Source organism: Molothrus aeneus, unplaced genomic scaffold (genome assembly GCF_037042795.1).
Source record: "Molothrus aeneus isolate 106 unplaced genomic scaffold, BPBGC_Maene_1.0 scaffold_79, whole genome shotgun sequence".
Taxonomy (NCBI): domain Eukaryota; kingdom Metazoa; phylum Chordata; class Aves; order Passeriformes; family Icteridae; genus Molothrus; species Molothrus aeneus.
Genome location: NW_027099231.1, coordinates 231,138 through 248,801, shown reverse-complemented (window position 1 = coordinate 248,801; position 17,664 = coordinate 231,138). Strand labels below are relative to the sequence as shown.

The 17,664-nt window shown below is 38.7% G+C and overlaps 1 pseudogene; it reads left to right on the top strand.

The window, feature by feature from the left end:
- The first annotated feature begins 2,026 nt into the window (after positions 1–2,026).
- LOC136571155 (SWI/SNF-related matrix-associated actin-dependent regulator of chromatin subfamily A member 5-like) lies at positions 2,027–16,953 on the top strand (annotated as a pseudogene).
- Positions 16,954–17,664: the final 711 nt, after the last annotated feature.

The window sequence follows — 17,664 nt, the reverse complement described above, 5'->3', positions numbered from 1 at the left end:
TGAGATCATAACTTTTTTTTTTGAGAAATAGTGATGATTTTGCTAAACTGAGCTTTTAATGCAGAAGCCAGTGACCCATCCTACTGACAGAGATGGATGCTGCAAGTGCAATAATTTGATTGCCAGAATATGACACAAAGTAGATAAGGTATTTTATCTTTTTCATACACTAGATTATGCATTCTCCTTACTTTGGTATTTCTGATATATTTTCTGAGAATCAGTTTTGCCTCATGTAAATGGTTCTCTGGAGAATTTCATAACTAGAGGCAGCAGAAATAAAAAATAAAATCTGTCATTAAGGCAAAAATATTTTCCATTGTTGGCACAAAAATAATCCAAATATGCACATGGCCAGGCAAAGCAGTGGTTGAGTTTGTTCAGAAAAATGTCACGCTGTTCTGTCAAAAGCAGCACATGTATCTCATGTCATTGGGCAAGATGAGCAGTCCAAGCCGTAGACACTTGGTAAATCACTCCTGTTCTTAACCAAAGGAGTCTCAGGCTGAGAGCTGTATGCATTTTAAAATCAAGAAGCAGTAGGGGTGATGATCATTTGCTAACAGATATGGATGCATCTCAAACCCATTGAAAAGCCAAACATTCCCTGTCTGCCAAGAGTCACGAAAGAATTTTGAGCACAGTTGAAACTTTTAAAGGACAACAGCAATTAATCCTCTTCATTCATTCCCAGGTAATGGCTGGAAATAATAATTGCACTGAAAGCAGTGACCACACAGTGAATAGAGAACGTTCCACAAGTAATGACTGCTTCAGTAAATTCCTGAGTGCTTTTGGTCAGGATAAAACTAAACTCAGTCATTTCCAGCCCTCTTTCTCATTACCCAGCCAGGGCAATTTTTATCAAATCCCACCAGAGGTTCACATCCCACATCACTGTTGTGCAAACTCAGGCTGCATTGATGCAACTGATAAAATTTACTCACCACCTTCCAAGAAAGAAAGACATGAGAGATCCATGGTAGAAGGTTCCTTCCTTCTACAGAAGGTTTAGAAGAATGCAGGGGAAAAAATTACCTGACATTATATAGGGCTCACAGCATTACAGGGCTCATTCTGCTTTCTCAAAATCCAGGTTATATTTCTTGGCTTCTCCTCAGACTTTTTCCGAATAGAGATTCTGACTCTGTTCTGTTCCTTTTCACTGCAGCCCAGATTTTCTCCTGTCACCACATGTACCATTGCTTTCCTGCTTTACACCTTCCCTCCCGTGGAAACTTCTCATTTCCATTTGGCATTTCTGTTCCCTGCCCTGCTTCAGAAAACCTTCCTCTTTCATCCTACTTCTGCAAAATGCTACAGTTCTGTACTTGAGCTACTTTCAGGTGGTTTTGACCACCATCAAGCCTCCACACATCTACAGCCCCAGACTAGATAGATCTCTTCTTGTGCCCGATATAGAGACAGGAACTGAAAGCAGCTGCTGTCAGGTTTGGCTTCAGGTCTGGCATTGTGACTGGAATTTAAAATCCATGTAATCCATGTTAGCAGACACTGTCAAAATTTCCTCAGATCTAGGTGTTCTGCTTTCCCCTTTCAGCTACCTTTTGTTTCCAAGGTGATACATTTTTCTAGTTAGAAACTAGTTCAGATTTCCCTGATTTGTGTTAAAATACCCAAAGAAGAGGTGCAAGTCTAGGATGTCCTTCCAGGAAATTTTAAATCTATGTGCAAGAAAGAGGAAAATACTGTCTATTTTTTTATTTTTCTAAGGTGATGTGTTAATATTAACTGTTTTCCTGTTTCTGCTGCTGTGCTTCCCCCTTCTGTGCAAATGTGTGCAGAGTTGCTGCTGTTACATAAAGAATGCAAAGCAGTAGTTTATTTTCTTCTTGCAAATTAAATATTCTGTACATTTTTTCTGGTGTTTTTTCCCCTTTCCTGAACATCCTTGTTGCTGTTATTGTAGGCAACATAACCCTGGTTGAAAAGAAATCATCTGTACAGAAACAAGAAGACTGGATTTGGGCAGAAATTGCTGCAAAGAATAAATGCTAGACTGATGTTTTCAAAAGAATAAATGCTATTTTCAACATTTTTGGCATTTTTGGTAAGTGCACAAGTAATATTCTGCTGTAACCTATTTCCAGAAATCTTTTGCTTTGTGTAAGTCACTCCTTTGAATGTCTGTGGCTGGGCAGATCACAATATTGTCAAAAGGTGTTCAAATATGATTATTATTTCAAATGTAATGGATATTTTCTGAGCAAGTGGATTCTTGAAAATCAGAGATATTAAAGATATATGAAGCCTGAACCCAGTAACCTGCATCCAGATTTTGATGTTTAGTCAGAAACATGTCATAAGTCAAGAGACATTGTAATTACCAATGGATATTCTTTACCAAGGTGCGATTATTAGTTTAATTTTTAATTTTTTCAACTTTCCTCATTCTTACTTAAAGGAGTTTAAGTCTTTTCATTTTCTTTTTGTAACTAACATTTAATATTCCACATCTGGTTGCCAAAATGGAAAATGTGTATTATTTGCTTACAGTAGAGGTGGGAATTATTCCTTGCCATAGCACTGGTATGAAGTTTGTTTTAAAACATGAAAGATCCATTTTAGATCCCTGAAAAGAGGTATTAAAATTTCTTGTTAGATATTGCTGATTGTGATTGAAAACCACTCCATTAAATTACAGTAGAGGGAGATGAAGGACATCTTGCAGCAATGAAAATGGTTGCAAATTTAATTAAAATATTAAATTATTGTTGGAATAAAGGTCATAATCATAAAACCTAATTGAAGGAAGTACATTAGCATGTACCCTAAGGTATCCTTTCCATTTCCAAATATCTATTACATATTTGACATTTGAAGAGGAAAGAGGTTCCATTTTATCTGGATGGATGAACGGCGATGGGGAGAAGTGTTATACATAATACAGTATAAGAGCCCCATTTTTCAAAACATCATTTGCTCCTTGCATAGGTGCAACACTCTGATTTTATGTCTCTGACTGAGGAAATTCCCCTTATTTATTGAGCATCATGGACCTGCATAGGGCAGAGGACATCATATCATGTACTTAGACTTCTCCCTGTGGAAAAAGTGGAACTTAACTCCCTTTAAATTTGACAAAGCCTCAGTAACCAGCTGTCACCTTGTTACCTAGGCTGCCTTTGTGAGAGATGTGTTGCTGCCTGGAGAATGGGATGTCTGTGTAACATCATATGAAATGCTTATCAAAGAGAAGTCAGTATTCAAAAAGTTCAACTGGAGATACCTTGTTATAGATGAGGCCCACAGGATTAAAAATGAAAAATCAAAGGTAATTTATTTTACACTAAGCAAGAGATCTGTGTGGGTTATTTAGGTGGTGGTGTAGGGACTAGTAATGTTTATATATATGTGTGTGATATTTGGTCATGTCTCACTGTCCTTCAGTTATCAGAAATTGTAAGGGAATTCAAGACTACCAACCGACTGCTATTAACTGGAACTCCACTTCAGAACAATTTACATGAACTCTGGGCACTTCTCAACTTCCTTTTGCCAGATGTCTTTAACTCAGCTGAAGTAAGTCTTTTGTTTCTGAATCAAATTAATTTTGCTGGTTTTCCCAATTTGAAAGTAGACCTGGATATGTATAGTTAGTGGTGTCAGTTACTGATAAGTGATAGATTGAGTTGGAAATGTTTGTTATAAAGCTTTTCATAAAATAGGCCAAATAAGGTAATTTGTTCTTTTACTTCCTGACCATATGAGAGTTGTATTTGTTCACCATTGTGATGCTATTGTACCTTGAAAGGAAGCCTCTTATAAACCAATGATTTTGTTGATACAGGCTTTTGATTCGTGGTTTGATACCAACAACTGTCTAGGGGATCAAAAACTGGTGGAGCGCCTTCATATGGTGAGTCCTTTTGCCTTTAATACAAGGGTTACATTTACCTAAGTTAAATCCCAAACAGTTCTTCTCATGCTTCCTATGATAGACTATTAGGATGAGAGAGATTATTCCACAACTTTTCAGTCAAGCAAAATTAAGTCCAAGGACACAGAACCATGTCAAAGATCATTTTGACCTAATCTTTGAGTCTTTCAAATAAAGCACATGTATATCCTATGTATAGCAAATAATTTCTCCATATAGGTTGCGCTTTTTTTTTTCAGATTGTCTAACACTAGATCATGTATCTGTGATAGAGAATATCTGCTCTTTGATTCATCTATTGACCTGATCAGTGTTTCAGTTTCCAAAATGCATTTAATGATGAACCTCTTTCAGGTGCTACGACCATTCCTTCTCCGTCGTATCAAGGCTGATGTGGAGAAAAGCTTGCCTCCAAAGAAGGAAGTTAAAATTTATGTGGGCCTCAGCAAAATGCAGCGAGAATGGTAATTAATGCATGTGCTTGACTGGGCTGTGGTTCAGGCTCAGAAGGAATGTGCTGTCTGTGACTTGGAGGTTGTGTAGAACTCAATTTATTCTCTCTGGTATACTCCCAGTTTATACCTGTTTCTTTCTGACACTGCTATGACAGAACCATGCATGTCAGGGAGATTTACCTGATTAAATGAAGGGTAGGGTGAGCTTTAGACAGTATTTGTAGCCTAAAGACTTAGGAAAGCTTGCTTAACTTCTTGCTCAAAGGAGAGGAGGTTCAGGAGGAACCTTTTTGCTCTGCACAACTCCTGGATGGGAGGGTGCAGCCGAGGGGGTCATCAGCCTCTTCTCCCAGGCAACAGAACAAGAAGAAATGGCCTCAAACTACACTAAGGGAGGTTCAGGTCAAACATCAGGAGGAATCTCTTAATGGAAAGGGTTGTCAAGCATTGGAATAGGCTGCTCAGACAGGTGGTGGATTCACCATCTCTGGAGGTATTTAGGAAACAGCTGGACGTGGCACCCAGTGGATGGTGGTGTTTAGCCTAAGGTTGGAACTGATGATCTCAGAGTTCTCTTCCAACCCAATCAATTCTGTGAGTCTGTGCTACATTTCTGACTTGCCCAGAGGCAGAAGAATGACACCCAAACCATGTCCCATGGCTGCCATGATGCTGAGGGCAGGTTCTGTCTCCCACAGGCTTTTCCTGGCTTACATGTATTCAAACCTTTCCTCCTCCTCCCCCTGCACCAGCGAAAGATGCAGCTTGTAAATCATCCCCCAGCTTCTTTTTAGACTTCATTTGAGAGTGAACAGAAGGGTTTTGTTCTTTCCCTGCTGTAGGTATACCCGAATCCTGATGAAGGATATAGATATCCTGAACTCAGCTGGGAAGCTGGACAAGATGAGACTGCTGAACATCCTGATGCAGCTGCGGAAATGCTGCAATCACCCGTACCTCTTTGATGGAGCAGAGCCTGGCCCACCTTACACAACAGACATGCATTTGGTCACTAACAGTGGCAAAATGGTAGTTCTAGACAAATTGCTACCTAAGTTGAAAGAACAAGGTATGCATCTCCTTTCTGGGGTTTTGAGAGTTTTTTGGTTCAGTAACGTTTTTGTGTATTCTGAGCAAAACCCAGCAGACTTTAGCCAGGATTACTGTTGGTTTCTAGTATGATACCAGCTTGGATCAATAGTCCATTATGGCTTTTTGTGCTGAAGTGTTTTGATTTCTTTTTTTTTCCCATTTTTTCATCCCAGCTAAGTTCACACCATAAAAACATCATTTGATTGGGGCTTTAGATTTTCTTTCATAGTTTTCTTAGCTATCTGAAATATAATTATGTAGTATTTTAGCTACACCTTTGATTTGCCATGAAGGACCATTTCAGATTCAGAGTCCTCATACATAGTTCAAGTCAAATCCTGTGTGAAACGTTGGTCTTTCTTGCTGGATGTGATTTTGAACGGTACCTGAGGTTTTTCTGTGTATTCTATAAACACTCAGACATGGGGGAACTCATGAGTTGTTTTAAAGTTATTTGAGCTTTGAAATGGGTTACTGTAAAGGTCACTTGCAACAGAGTTTTTGACACTGGAATAAATTTTTAGCTCACTATTTTTTGAGTATGCTTACAGTAGTAACTTTGCTGAAGAAGTTGGATGCAGGTTTGTGAGTGGGGACACTTTGCAGAAAAACAAAACCACGTCCAAACCTCAACCTTCTGTAGTATAGAAGTAAACTGTACTTTCTATCTAGGTATCATCCAGGCAGCTGTGACTGTATAACTCAAGACTAAAACCCAAGCAATTCAGTGGTTACTGTGCTTTTTTGATCTTGGTTTCTTCCTGATATCAGGTTTATTGATGAGGTGTTGTAATTAATACTGGACTGGTCTCAAATCAAATTAGCATCTTAAACAAGAGAGTTCAGTATTAACCCTTGAGTCCAAAGGACAAAAGGAAGTAGAAACTTTGTTATATCCTGTGTTTTACTTAAATTTCTCCAGTAGACTGGAAATGGTTGAGTGTATATGCATAAAGTACTGAACCTTTTTTTTTAAATTTAAGTTGTTCTTGGCAGGTAAGTAAACTGACAAGTACTTAAGAAGAATTCACTTTATTTCTAGAGATCTTAAATCCAAAACAATCAAATACTTCAAAATTTTATTATTTATACTTGATGATGTTTTTATGTTTGTGTTACCATCTTACTCTGCCATGTCTGGGAACTTTTTCTTGAGGAGTACAACACAAAATGAAAAGGAGAAGCCAGCCATTAATTAGACAGTGACATATCAGGGTAAGACAAAGGTGTCCTATGGCATGGATGTGCTGTGGCAGCAGCAGCTGCAGCCCTGCATTGTAGTTTGGGTCTGAAATTCAAACGACTTTTCTTCTTAGTACATGGAATTGCCCTCCTTCCTTTTCTGGTAGTGCAGACTTGGAGAGTTTGTTTAATCTTGTATTTTGGTGAAAGCATAAGAAACCTTTTTACCCAAACAGGCTCAAGGGTTCTAATCTTCAGTCAGATGACAAGAGTTCTAGATATTTTGGAAGATTACTGTATGTGGAGAAATTACGAATATTGCAGACTGGATGGACAAACTCCTCACAATGAGCGACAGGTATTTACAACTTCAGGGATTGTATTTATGTAAAAATACTACTTGTAAAACATTTTGTTTAACTGATACATTCTTTTCATTTATTTAGGCTTCCATTAATGCATTCAACGATCCTGACAGCTCAAAATTTGTGTTCATGTTGAGTACACGAGCAGGAGGTCTTGGAATCAATCTGGCTACTGCTGATGTTGTAATTCTCTATGATTCAGACTGGAATCCACAAGTAGATCTCCAGGCTATGGTAAGATTCCAGATGGAAATTATGGGGTTTTGTTTTTCTTTTTCTCACAGTACTTTGCTAGAAATGTGTACTTCCAAAATAAATTGGTATTTTCCCATTTTAGCACAGGAGCAGGATTTGTAAGACTAATTTTCAGTTCAAGTGCAGCTTCCACTGTGTGGAACCAGTAGTCCTCAGTCACATTTGGGTTATACAGTGTTTTATGTAGTGGGAAATGCTGGGTGTGTGCTACACCTCATAGTATTGTTTAATGCAAATAGCCTACTTGAGTAAGCAGAAATGAATTAAATCTAGGTTGTTAATCCCAAAACTATAAAGCTGTTGTGGGGAGTGGAGGTGAATGTGTTTTCACTGTTTTTCCTGCGATCTTGAAAATGAGATAAAGAAAAGTTGAATTAAAGTTTTCAAAAACTGCTTTTATGGTGATGGTAATGAAAGGATCTCATTTTAGCGACTATCCTTAGGGGTTTTTTTAAGTACATGTGGATGCATCTCCATCCTGGATACATGTCAAGGACATTAGTGACCACCTAAGAAAGCAAAGCTGTCTAAAAACTGCCAGTGGATTTTTGGATTTTTGGTTGGGTTTTTTTTGTTGGTTTTTTTTTTTTGACAAATGAGGCCTTTCAGAGACAAGTCTTGGAAATGTCTTAAATTATTTCAGTTAACCTGTGGGTCTCAAGGACTCTAGCAAAAATCACTTCAAAAGAATGATGGAACTGGTGTCTAATAGCTCAAATGAGGCAGTACCAGCTACCACTACAGGTGTGTGTTGAGAATACTGATTCTCACAGTGGTTCATGTTTCACTAGTCAGGAGAGGCAGGGTATTGTATTTTTCTTGAACTATTCATGGCACTACTGAAGGATTTTGAGAAAGGCAGCTTTTGGTCAGCAGAGAGATGATTTCTTCATGCTTTGATTCTACAGAAGGTTGCTTAAGGTCAGAAGCATCCAAATCTTCTCCTCTGTGCGATTTAATGAAAAACCCCAAATCCTGCTGGTTTTTAGCTATGACACATAGAGACACACTCACTGTCAGTGTTATTGAAAAAAAAACCCCAAACCTGCAATGTAGATAAAAATGTAATATCTTGGGTAGCCATGGATGGCTGTAAACATTTAAGTAACCTGTGCTGTTGTGTTTTGTAAATTTGTGTGCTGTAAATAATGAAAATCTTAAACCTCATTATGTAGTCATGCTGGAAGGCAAGTGCTGAATTTTTTGTTACTGTTTTGGGCAGGATCGAGCGCACAGAATTGGGCAGACCAAGACTGTCCGTGTGTTCAGGTTTATTACAGACAATACCGTGGAGGAAAGGATAGTGGAGCGTGCAGAAATGAAACTGCGCCTGGATTCCATAGTCATCCAGCAAGGCAAGTATAGGAAGGCACTTCGGATCTAGGATGAAATTCCCTTCTTCTCCCATTGTAAATCATGGTGCAATCAGCCAGTAAGAACCAGTGGGAGTGTTGCTTTTGCCTCATCTGAGCTCTGAAGGGAGTTCATGTGCAAAGGCCTCATCCACTTGGAAATTTGTTTTACTGTAGGAGTAGGCATTTCCTCACTAACTTTTTGCTTACCTGCCTAGTGGGATATAGTCAGATTTGACTTTTTAAAGCACTCAGTTTCTTCTTTCACTTTAAATTTAAATGAATGCCTTTCCTTTTTCTAATAGACAGAGAAAAGTAAGGTAACCTTAGTTGACTTGCTTGGAATCAGTAATATGTAGTTTGTATGTGGAAATATAAGTGGGAGAAAATCCTGTATTGCTCCTTCCATAACATAAACTCTTTAGTGAGTTGCTATCCTCAAGCATTTTTATCTTTAGGAAGATTGGTGGATCAAAACCTGAATAAACTTGGAAAGGATGAAATGCTGTAAATGATCAGACATGGAGCAACACACGTGTTTGCTTCAAAGGATAGTGAGATTACAGATGAAGATATTGATCACATTTTGGAAAGAGGGGCAAAGAAGGTGAGAAGGTTTGAAAAGGGGAAGCTCACCTGTAGATTTAAATGTGATGGCAAGATAGTGAGTCTCTGGATGATAACTTGGTTCCAAGCTGGAGAGAAAAGGGGTTTTTGCTGTAGAGGGTTTTTGTGTTACTCAATCGTGTCTGTTTTTTCTATGTTGTCAATAAGATGTTTTATAGTCAAGTACCTTCTAGAATGGCTCCTCTTCTTTCTGGCAATGGGATGTTTTAAAATGAAGTACCTTTCAGAGTGGCTCCTTTCTGGAATGAGGTGTTTAATAATGACGTGCCTTCCAAAATGGCTCCCGTTCTATCTGGGAATGAGATGTTAAATAATGAAGTACCATCCAAATGGCTGCTATTCTTTTCTGTATCCCCTGTCCAAGACTGCGGAAATGAACGAAAAACTTTCAAAGATGGGTGAAAGCTCCCTTAGGAATTTTACTATGGATACTGAATCTAGCGTGTATAATTTTGAAGGGGAAGACTACAGAGAAAAACAGAAGGTAATGTTTTAAGTTTCTTTTGGAGGAATGCACTGAATTGCATGTTTTAGTCATACTTATTTAAGAGGTATTGGGTAAAATACAGTGTCATCTATGAAAATAGTTTAAATAACACTTATAACACTTATAATGAAGTAGATGTAGATCTAATTTTACATAAAACTTGTAGCTGGTCTCATGATCTTGCAAGACTTAATTTTTGGTTTTGGGGGTGATGGGTTTTGTTTTTATAGTTGGCATTTACAGAGTGGATTGAACCACCTAAAAGAGAAAGAAAAGCCAATTATGCTGTGGATGCTTACTTCAGAGAGGCTCTTCGAGTCAGTGAACCAAAAGCACCCAAGGTGAGTTGACTAATCAAAAGAAGTAAATTTTTTCAATATGTATGGTAAATGGCTAAAGCTCTAAGCAACAAATAGGTCTTGAGTCATAAAAACTGCTCTGTTCACTTTTATAAAGTGGAGGGACTATCTAAATTTAGAAAAAATTTCCAAAAGACTTGAGACAAACTTCTGTGAGAAAAAATAAGAACAGTATGAAACTTGTAAGACGTTAGGGAGGCTAAGATCAAGTTTTTTCTAGTTCTTATTTAAGCAGCTGTAAATTTTCCTGTGCAAGATTAATGCTTTAAACACGTGTGACTTTTTCACCAGCCACCTCCTCCCAAAAGACCTCTCTTCCCCTTCTCTCACTGCTCTTTTACTTTTAGAATTCTTTGTGGTGGTTGGTGTGTCTTGCATGGTGTGACTTTTTTCCCCCCAAGTTAAGACAGTGCATTTTTGTAACAATAATGCTTTTTGTTTGCTCATAAACTTAAATTACTTCTTACAAGCAAGCAGATTCTGTATGTGAAAGGGAGCAAATGCAAACTTTGTGTTTCAGGCTCCACGGCCTCCAAAACAGCCAAATGTACAGGACTTCCAGTTCTTTCCTCCTCGCCTGTTGAACTATTGGAAAAAGAGATTCTCTACTACAGGAAAACAATTGCAAGGTAACTGAAGAATTTCCTTGACCAGAGGGATGGAGCACCTCTCTTAAGAGCAAAGGCTGAGAGTTGGGATTGTTCAGTCTGGAGAAGCAAAGGCTCTGGAGCAACCTGATTGCAGCCTTTCAGTACCTAGAGGGGGCTTGCAGGGAAGCTGAAAAGGGACTTTTTACAAGGGAGCAGCTTTAAACTGACAGAGGGCAAGTTTAGGTTGGATATTGGAAGGAAATTCTTCACTGTGAGTGTGGTGAGGCACTGGCACAATTTGCCCAGAGAAGCTGTGGATGACCCACATTCCACTTGCTTGGAAGTGTTCAAGGCCACGTTGGATGAGCCTTTGAGCATCCTTGTCTAAGCAGAAGGTGGCCCTGCCCATAGCAGGGGCTTGGAAAAGAGGTGATCTTTAAGGTCCAGTTCCTTCTGTGTTATTCCCTAAATTCTTGCAATGGAGCAGTTTAATGCAACAGTAGGAGAATATGTACTTTTCCAGCCTTTCACAGTAATTTAAATGAAATAAAATCATGTTCAGCTGTAGAAGCTATTAGGTTATATTAACAGAAAGGTGACAATTAGTAATTATCTGTGAAAAATTAATTCAGTTTTACGAAGTGCAAAACCTTTCAGGTACCTCGTAATCCTGATCTCCCAAATGCAGCCCAAGCACAAAAGGAAGAGCAGCTTAAGATTGATGAGGCTGAACCTCTTAATGATGAAGAACTGGAAGAAAAAGAGAAACTTCTAACCCAGGTATTGTTGGGTCTTCAGTGAGACTGAAATCAGCCAAAGCTTGTTTTGTGTTTCACAGCATTATGGGAACATTTCTTGGTCACTGTGCCGTAGTTACCACATCTGCAAAGTTTGGTTCTGACTGAAAAGAGTTTCTAGCATTAGGTTTGTCATAGGCCTATGTCATAGGATATCTTTGAGGAATGTGCACCAAGGATTCTCCTGAATCCTAGTCTGGCATTCACTATAGACTGTGATGTCTTTCCATGAGACCTTGCAGAATGGCTGCAGAGCTGGGTGTGCTGCATTCCACATTATTTAATGCACATATTCTGCCTCACTTTCACACCCATATGGAAGTGAATCTTGGAGTCTGAACAGTCAATTTTCCTAAACCACATCTGGTAGTGGATAGTTCCCCTCACTGAAAGAGGGTGTGAGCTGAATAGGTATATAATTAGGAAGCCTGTATATTTAAATAATTTAAAACCAGGTGAATGCTTGATATGCCTTATTTGGATATTTTATTTACACATTGTATTTTGGCAGGGGATCGGAATTACAGGACAGGATTTCTTGCTTGCGTAGTAATGAGCTGGAACAGCTCACTGTGGAGACACCAGAATCACAGAGGTCAGGAATCAATACAGTCCAGTAAGCTGTGGCTAAATCACAACATGGCTGGCAGAACTTGCTACTTCCCACTACTTGTAAAAGCTACTGGTAATATGAAATGAACCTACTTTGGCTCATGACTTCAGCAGTGCTACTTGTGTCTCTGCTGAAAATCAGCATCACGAGATGGCTTTAGTCCTTCTGAGGGAGAGTGACCATGCAGTGGTCACTGCAATGATGCAATGGCTGAGGGTGTCTGTGAGGCACTTGGGGGGCCTTTTTGACAAAACAAAAGCCATTACACTACTTTCACTTGAGCAATTTTTTTTTCTTAGAAAGTAATCCCACAGAGAGACTATTAGGAGGAGGGATTAATTTTTCAGCTGAAAACTTACCAGAAATTACTAGGTAAATAAAGAAGTAGTGCTAGTCATTTTGCAGTATTTAAATAGGGAGACTACAGTGACTGCAGCATAAAAAGAGTTCTACTAAATTAAACTGCAGAGAAAGAAAAGGTTTAACACTGTGGAATGATGGAAGTGTTACAGGCAATTTCAAGAAACCAGTTGAATCAAATTCGGAGATGGACAAATCCTGAACCTCTGTGCAATGTTTCCTCTTGATTGCTGTATAGGGCTTCACTAACTGGAATAAGAGAGATTTCAACCAGTTCATCAAAGCCAATGAGAAATGGGGCTGTGATGACATTGAAAATATAGCACGAGAAGTCGAAGGAAAAACCCCAGAGGAAGTCATTGAGTATTCAGGTAACTTAATTCTGTACTCAGCTCTGAGAGTATCTAACTCTGCTTGGCTCATTTGAACTGCCTGAGAACATGGTAACATCCTACAGCTGACAATTTCTTACACTGCTGTTTTAAGATTTTTGGGGTAGAATTATATTGATGTATTTTGGATCTGCTGCTCTGTTTTTTACCATCATTACCCCCTGCACAACTAAGGCTGTACTAAAATGCACACATAAACTCCTGCTGAGCCATTTCACTATATCCTGAATCTAACTGGGTAGCACTGTCTTCAGTTCTTGTTAATTTTTGCAAAGGGAAATGCTGAGAAACACTGCTTAGCTGAAGAGATTTCCCTTTTCCTTGTATTCATTAATGAGAAGTTAACCTTTACCTGCTCCTCGAGAGCAGAACACAGTAGATACATCACGATTGAACCTACAGCCACCACTGGTAACCTGAGTCTTAACCTCGCATTAGAAGAGATTTTTTTTCCACTGTAGTGCAGCTGCAAAGTCCTGGCACTACATTTCTAGAGGTATAGAGCAAGTTGAAAATGTGAAAAAATCTTGTACAAAAACCCCTTATTTAAACACCTAATGGTCTTTCAGGCACTTGCTTGTCTTTGGGCACTCAGTTGCCCTCTTGCTTCTCTTGATAAAACTGTATTCTGTTACATCCGTTTTCATTTGAAGAAGCTTTGTTTTCTTTGAGGAGACTGAAACACAAAAGTCTTACTGGCCTGTATTGTACCTCACTTAAACTGAAGATTCCTATATCTACCCTCTTCAAAACAGCATTTTTACTACTGCAGCACATGGTAGCTGGAAGGGAAGGTTTCTTACCAGCTCAAGGCGTGTCTGTTGTCACACAGCAGTAAGCGCTGGTAAAAGGAAGGAACAGCTAACATCCTTTTTTTAAGGTTAAACCTCTGACTTTTACAATGCATGATAAGATACTAAGAAGTTGTTCTTTTCTTAGCTGTGTTCTGGGAAAGATGCAATGAACTCCAAGACATAGAGAAGATCATGGCTCAGATTGAAAGAGGAGAAGCTAGAATTCAGAGACGAATCAGCATAAAAAAGGCTCTCGATACAAAGGTGGGTTTGCTCAGTTGTTTCTTTTTTTTTTTCCTGGTGCCAGTGAGGGGAGATGCATGACCCCTGTCTGGCCAGTGCTGCTGATGTATGAAGACATCTTGGGCATGACAGTGGCCTCTTTGCTTAACACTCAGCAATTTCTTCCTATGGCTTTTCCATCCCACGGAAGTGCTGTGATGACACCCTTAGCTATGGTCTACCCTGGTGTTTGTAACAGTCTTCTGTATTACAGCACACAGTTCAGAGTGCTGTGTAACTCCACATAGTACAGGCTTTGGGAGGAGCACAGTTCCTTCTGGACACATGGAACTGAAATTAAGAGAGAGAGAGAGAAATGGAGAGAGGGGGATGGAGAGAGGGAGAAATGGGGGAGATAGAGGGATGGAGAGAAAAATGGAGAGGGATGGAGAGAGAGAAATGGAGGAAGAGAAGGGAGAGAGGTAGGTGGGTAGAGCAGTGGGGGAGAGAGAAACATAGGAAAACAGGTGGAGAGAATTGGAGTAAAGTAGAAACAGGTAGAGATGGCAGAAGACAGAGGGAGTTAGAAACATGAGATTAGAGAGCACTTAAAAAAGACTAATCCAACAGAGGAAGCTTTTGTTCTTTGTGTTTCACCAAGTAGTTGGTAGTGAAGAGATTTATAGTTAATTAAGACACTTTGTCGCAATTTTCTCCCCACTTCAGGTTTGCTGAGTTAGTTGTCTTCTAGGGAAGAAGTGTCAGAGTCAATAAACCAGAAGGCAGCCAAACCACGTGCCAGCTGTCATGTACCTTTTTACTCTTACTCTGACTTTACCGGTTCCTGAAGATTTTTGTCCAAAAGGATCGTTGCCACTTGAATCCTGACCAGTCTTGCCTGTTTTTAAGTGTAGTGAAAGCCTGCCATTAGTCAGAAGATGACAAAGCTGTCTATTGTCGAAACCAGAATTTGCCTGTTTAGATAGCTTTGATAAATGCACTGTTCTGAACCTAAAGTCATTTTCTTGTGAAGACTTAGCATGGGAGATGCTTAAAGTTATAGTTTTCTGTCTTCATGTGATTTAATGCTTTTATACAAAAGACTTCCATGCTAATTCTGACCTATTTCTTAGCTTTATGTGGTCTTACTTGTTTTGTTCAGATTGGGAGATATAAAGCCCCTTTCCACCAACTAAGAATATCCTATGGTACTAATAAAGGGAAGAATTACACCGAAGAGGAGGATCGCTTCCTAATCTGTATGCTTCACAAACTAGGATTTGAAAATGTCTATGATGAATTAAGACAATGTATCCGAAACTCGCCGCAATTCAGATTTGACTGGTTTCTCAAGTCCAGAACTGCAATGGTGTATATATATATATATATATCTACATATATATATATATATATAGCTCCTTTTTGTTCATGAATGCCTATCACAATATTAAATTAAGTTAATTAAATTGCTGCTGAAATACTGAGGTAGGTGCATGGGAACAAGGTTTTACCTCTTAATAACTTTCTGACAACTGTACGGGTGTCAAATGTAGCCGTGGCAAATGGGAGAAGTTCAAAATTCTAAGGTATGCTTTTCCAATTTGAGTTAAATATAAATGTCTTTTACAAAGCAAACATCTGCAATCAAATCCATCCCTGTGAAGCCAGCCAGGAAGTAAGTAGCATGAAACATTTAATTGTTTCTTTGTTATTCTGACAAGATCCAGCAAACTACTTACCTACTCACCAGCATTTTTAATATTCTAAGAGGATTTTTACATTAAGTGGCTGCCTAAGGTACTGATTGAATATGTTGTGTAATGCAGGAGCTACAAAGGAGGTGTAATACTTTAATCACACTCATTGAAAGAGAAAACATGGAACTGGAAGAAAAGGAAAAGGCAGAAAAGAAGAAACGTGGACCAAAACCATCTTCAGTAAGATTTAAAAAGGCATTTCTGTGAAAAAGCTCACTTGAAAACAGCGTTTTTCCAAGTGTCTAGGACAAGTGATATCTAAAGTTATTTGAAACCAGCAACTTAGAGAGCAATGTTAAAAGCTGCCTAAAGTTCATATCAGTGTTCATCTAGTCCAGTTGAGGATGTCAAATAGAAGAAAAAAGGTTCTTAAGTGTAGCTCACATGCTTTGGAGCAGATAAACTTGTTAGGTTTTGGATCACTGGGTTGGTACACTGTATAGATTTACCCTGGTAAGTACATCAGGGATGTATTTGGCATTTTGATTTATAGAATCTGCTAAATCATCCACAGATCTATTTACAAATGGGCCTGTAGAGCTAGATTTGGGAAAATAGCACAAATGCTTGACAGCGCTCTTTGCTGACTAAATTCAAAGTATTCCTAATATGCAAATAGGCCTATTTTGTAAATAAAATATCACCTTTATGTATTTTCCTACCTCCATTTGTTCAGGTTGTTGCCTAGAGCTGTTGAAGCAAAAACTTAGAAGCACAACTTAGTTGACAGATGTGCAGAAATCAGTAAGGTTAATAGTGATGGAATATTAAGTTTCTTAGACGTGTTCACAGAATATTTAAATGGGTATTTAGAAATACCTTTTCATAATAGGAAGCTTTATACCATCCTTACTTGTTTTTTATACACTTTCTTCCAGATTTGGAGCATGAAAAACAACAGAAAAGATGTGCATATTTGCTAAATGCCACATTTGCAATTGATCATATTTTAAAGCTGCCAGGGTGTTGATCTTCTCCATCTGCTTTGTTTTGAAACACATTGCTTGCTCACAGCCTTTCTGTATGACAACAACTTAGTATAAAATCTTACCTTGCAGGCACAGAAGCGCAAAATGGATGGCACTCCTGATGGGCGTGGGAGAAAAAAGAAGCTAAAGTTGTGAATGCAGAATTTTTTTAATCTCTAAATTTAAGAAGTAGTTCTTTAATTTACGGGTCTTCATAAGATGTACTGTATAATGCTTAACTGTTTTGAAGAACATTGGGTTCATCTGTTTATTGAACTAGAACATAGTACTTAATTGTAGTTTCACTTTTTTAAATGCAACAGCTGTGCTGAATTTTTTTTACCATTAACACTTGAAGTAATAAATTGTCTTCATTTATTAATAAGGCTTCTTGTGGCCTTTTTTTCACTACTGTTTCCACTTCAATGCATAGTTATTTAGTCATCCCCCAGTTTGTTTCATCTTGGGTTGCTGTGAACATGATGATAAACAGAACTGTTTAGTGGTGTTTTCTTGGTACCAGCCGCCACTCAAACTCTATTTCTGGAAATTTTGTGGCTCTGACTTTACCTTTACTGAACTTATGGTACCAATATATTCAGTTCCTTGAAATTTGTGGAAAGGCTGGTTATTTACTTTTAGAATAATGATTGGAACAAAACTGTTAACACTTTTTGCTTAACATCTGAGCCAGAAGAAAGGTAGGTGAGTCAGGCTGAGGTCTGCACTTCATTAGAATGGCCTAAGCATGGCAGAATTGGGTCTGTTGGCAAACAACCACCAGGACAGAACAAGGAAAATGTGGGAAACAACCCCTTCTCTCACACACTCAGCTGTGGTAAGTGCAGTGACGGTTGTGACTGGAGTGAAAGGAACTGGTGCTGACTCCAGCTGTGCACAGTTGTAGTTTGCAACTCTCATTCTGCCCTGAGCCAGTCAAACAGTGCCATGCATGAGTGATCCCTACATTGTCCCTTCCTGATGCTGTATCTGGCATCTGCTGACTGAGATGCCATCATCTAACGTAGCATAATTTTGGAATCTACTAAGAAAACAAACAAACCAAAATGGAGCGAATGCTCATAAGCTCTGCTCA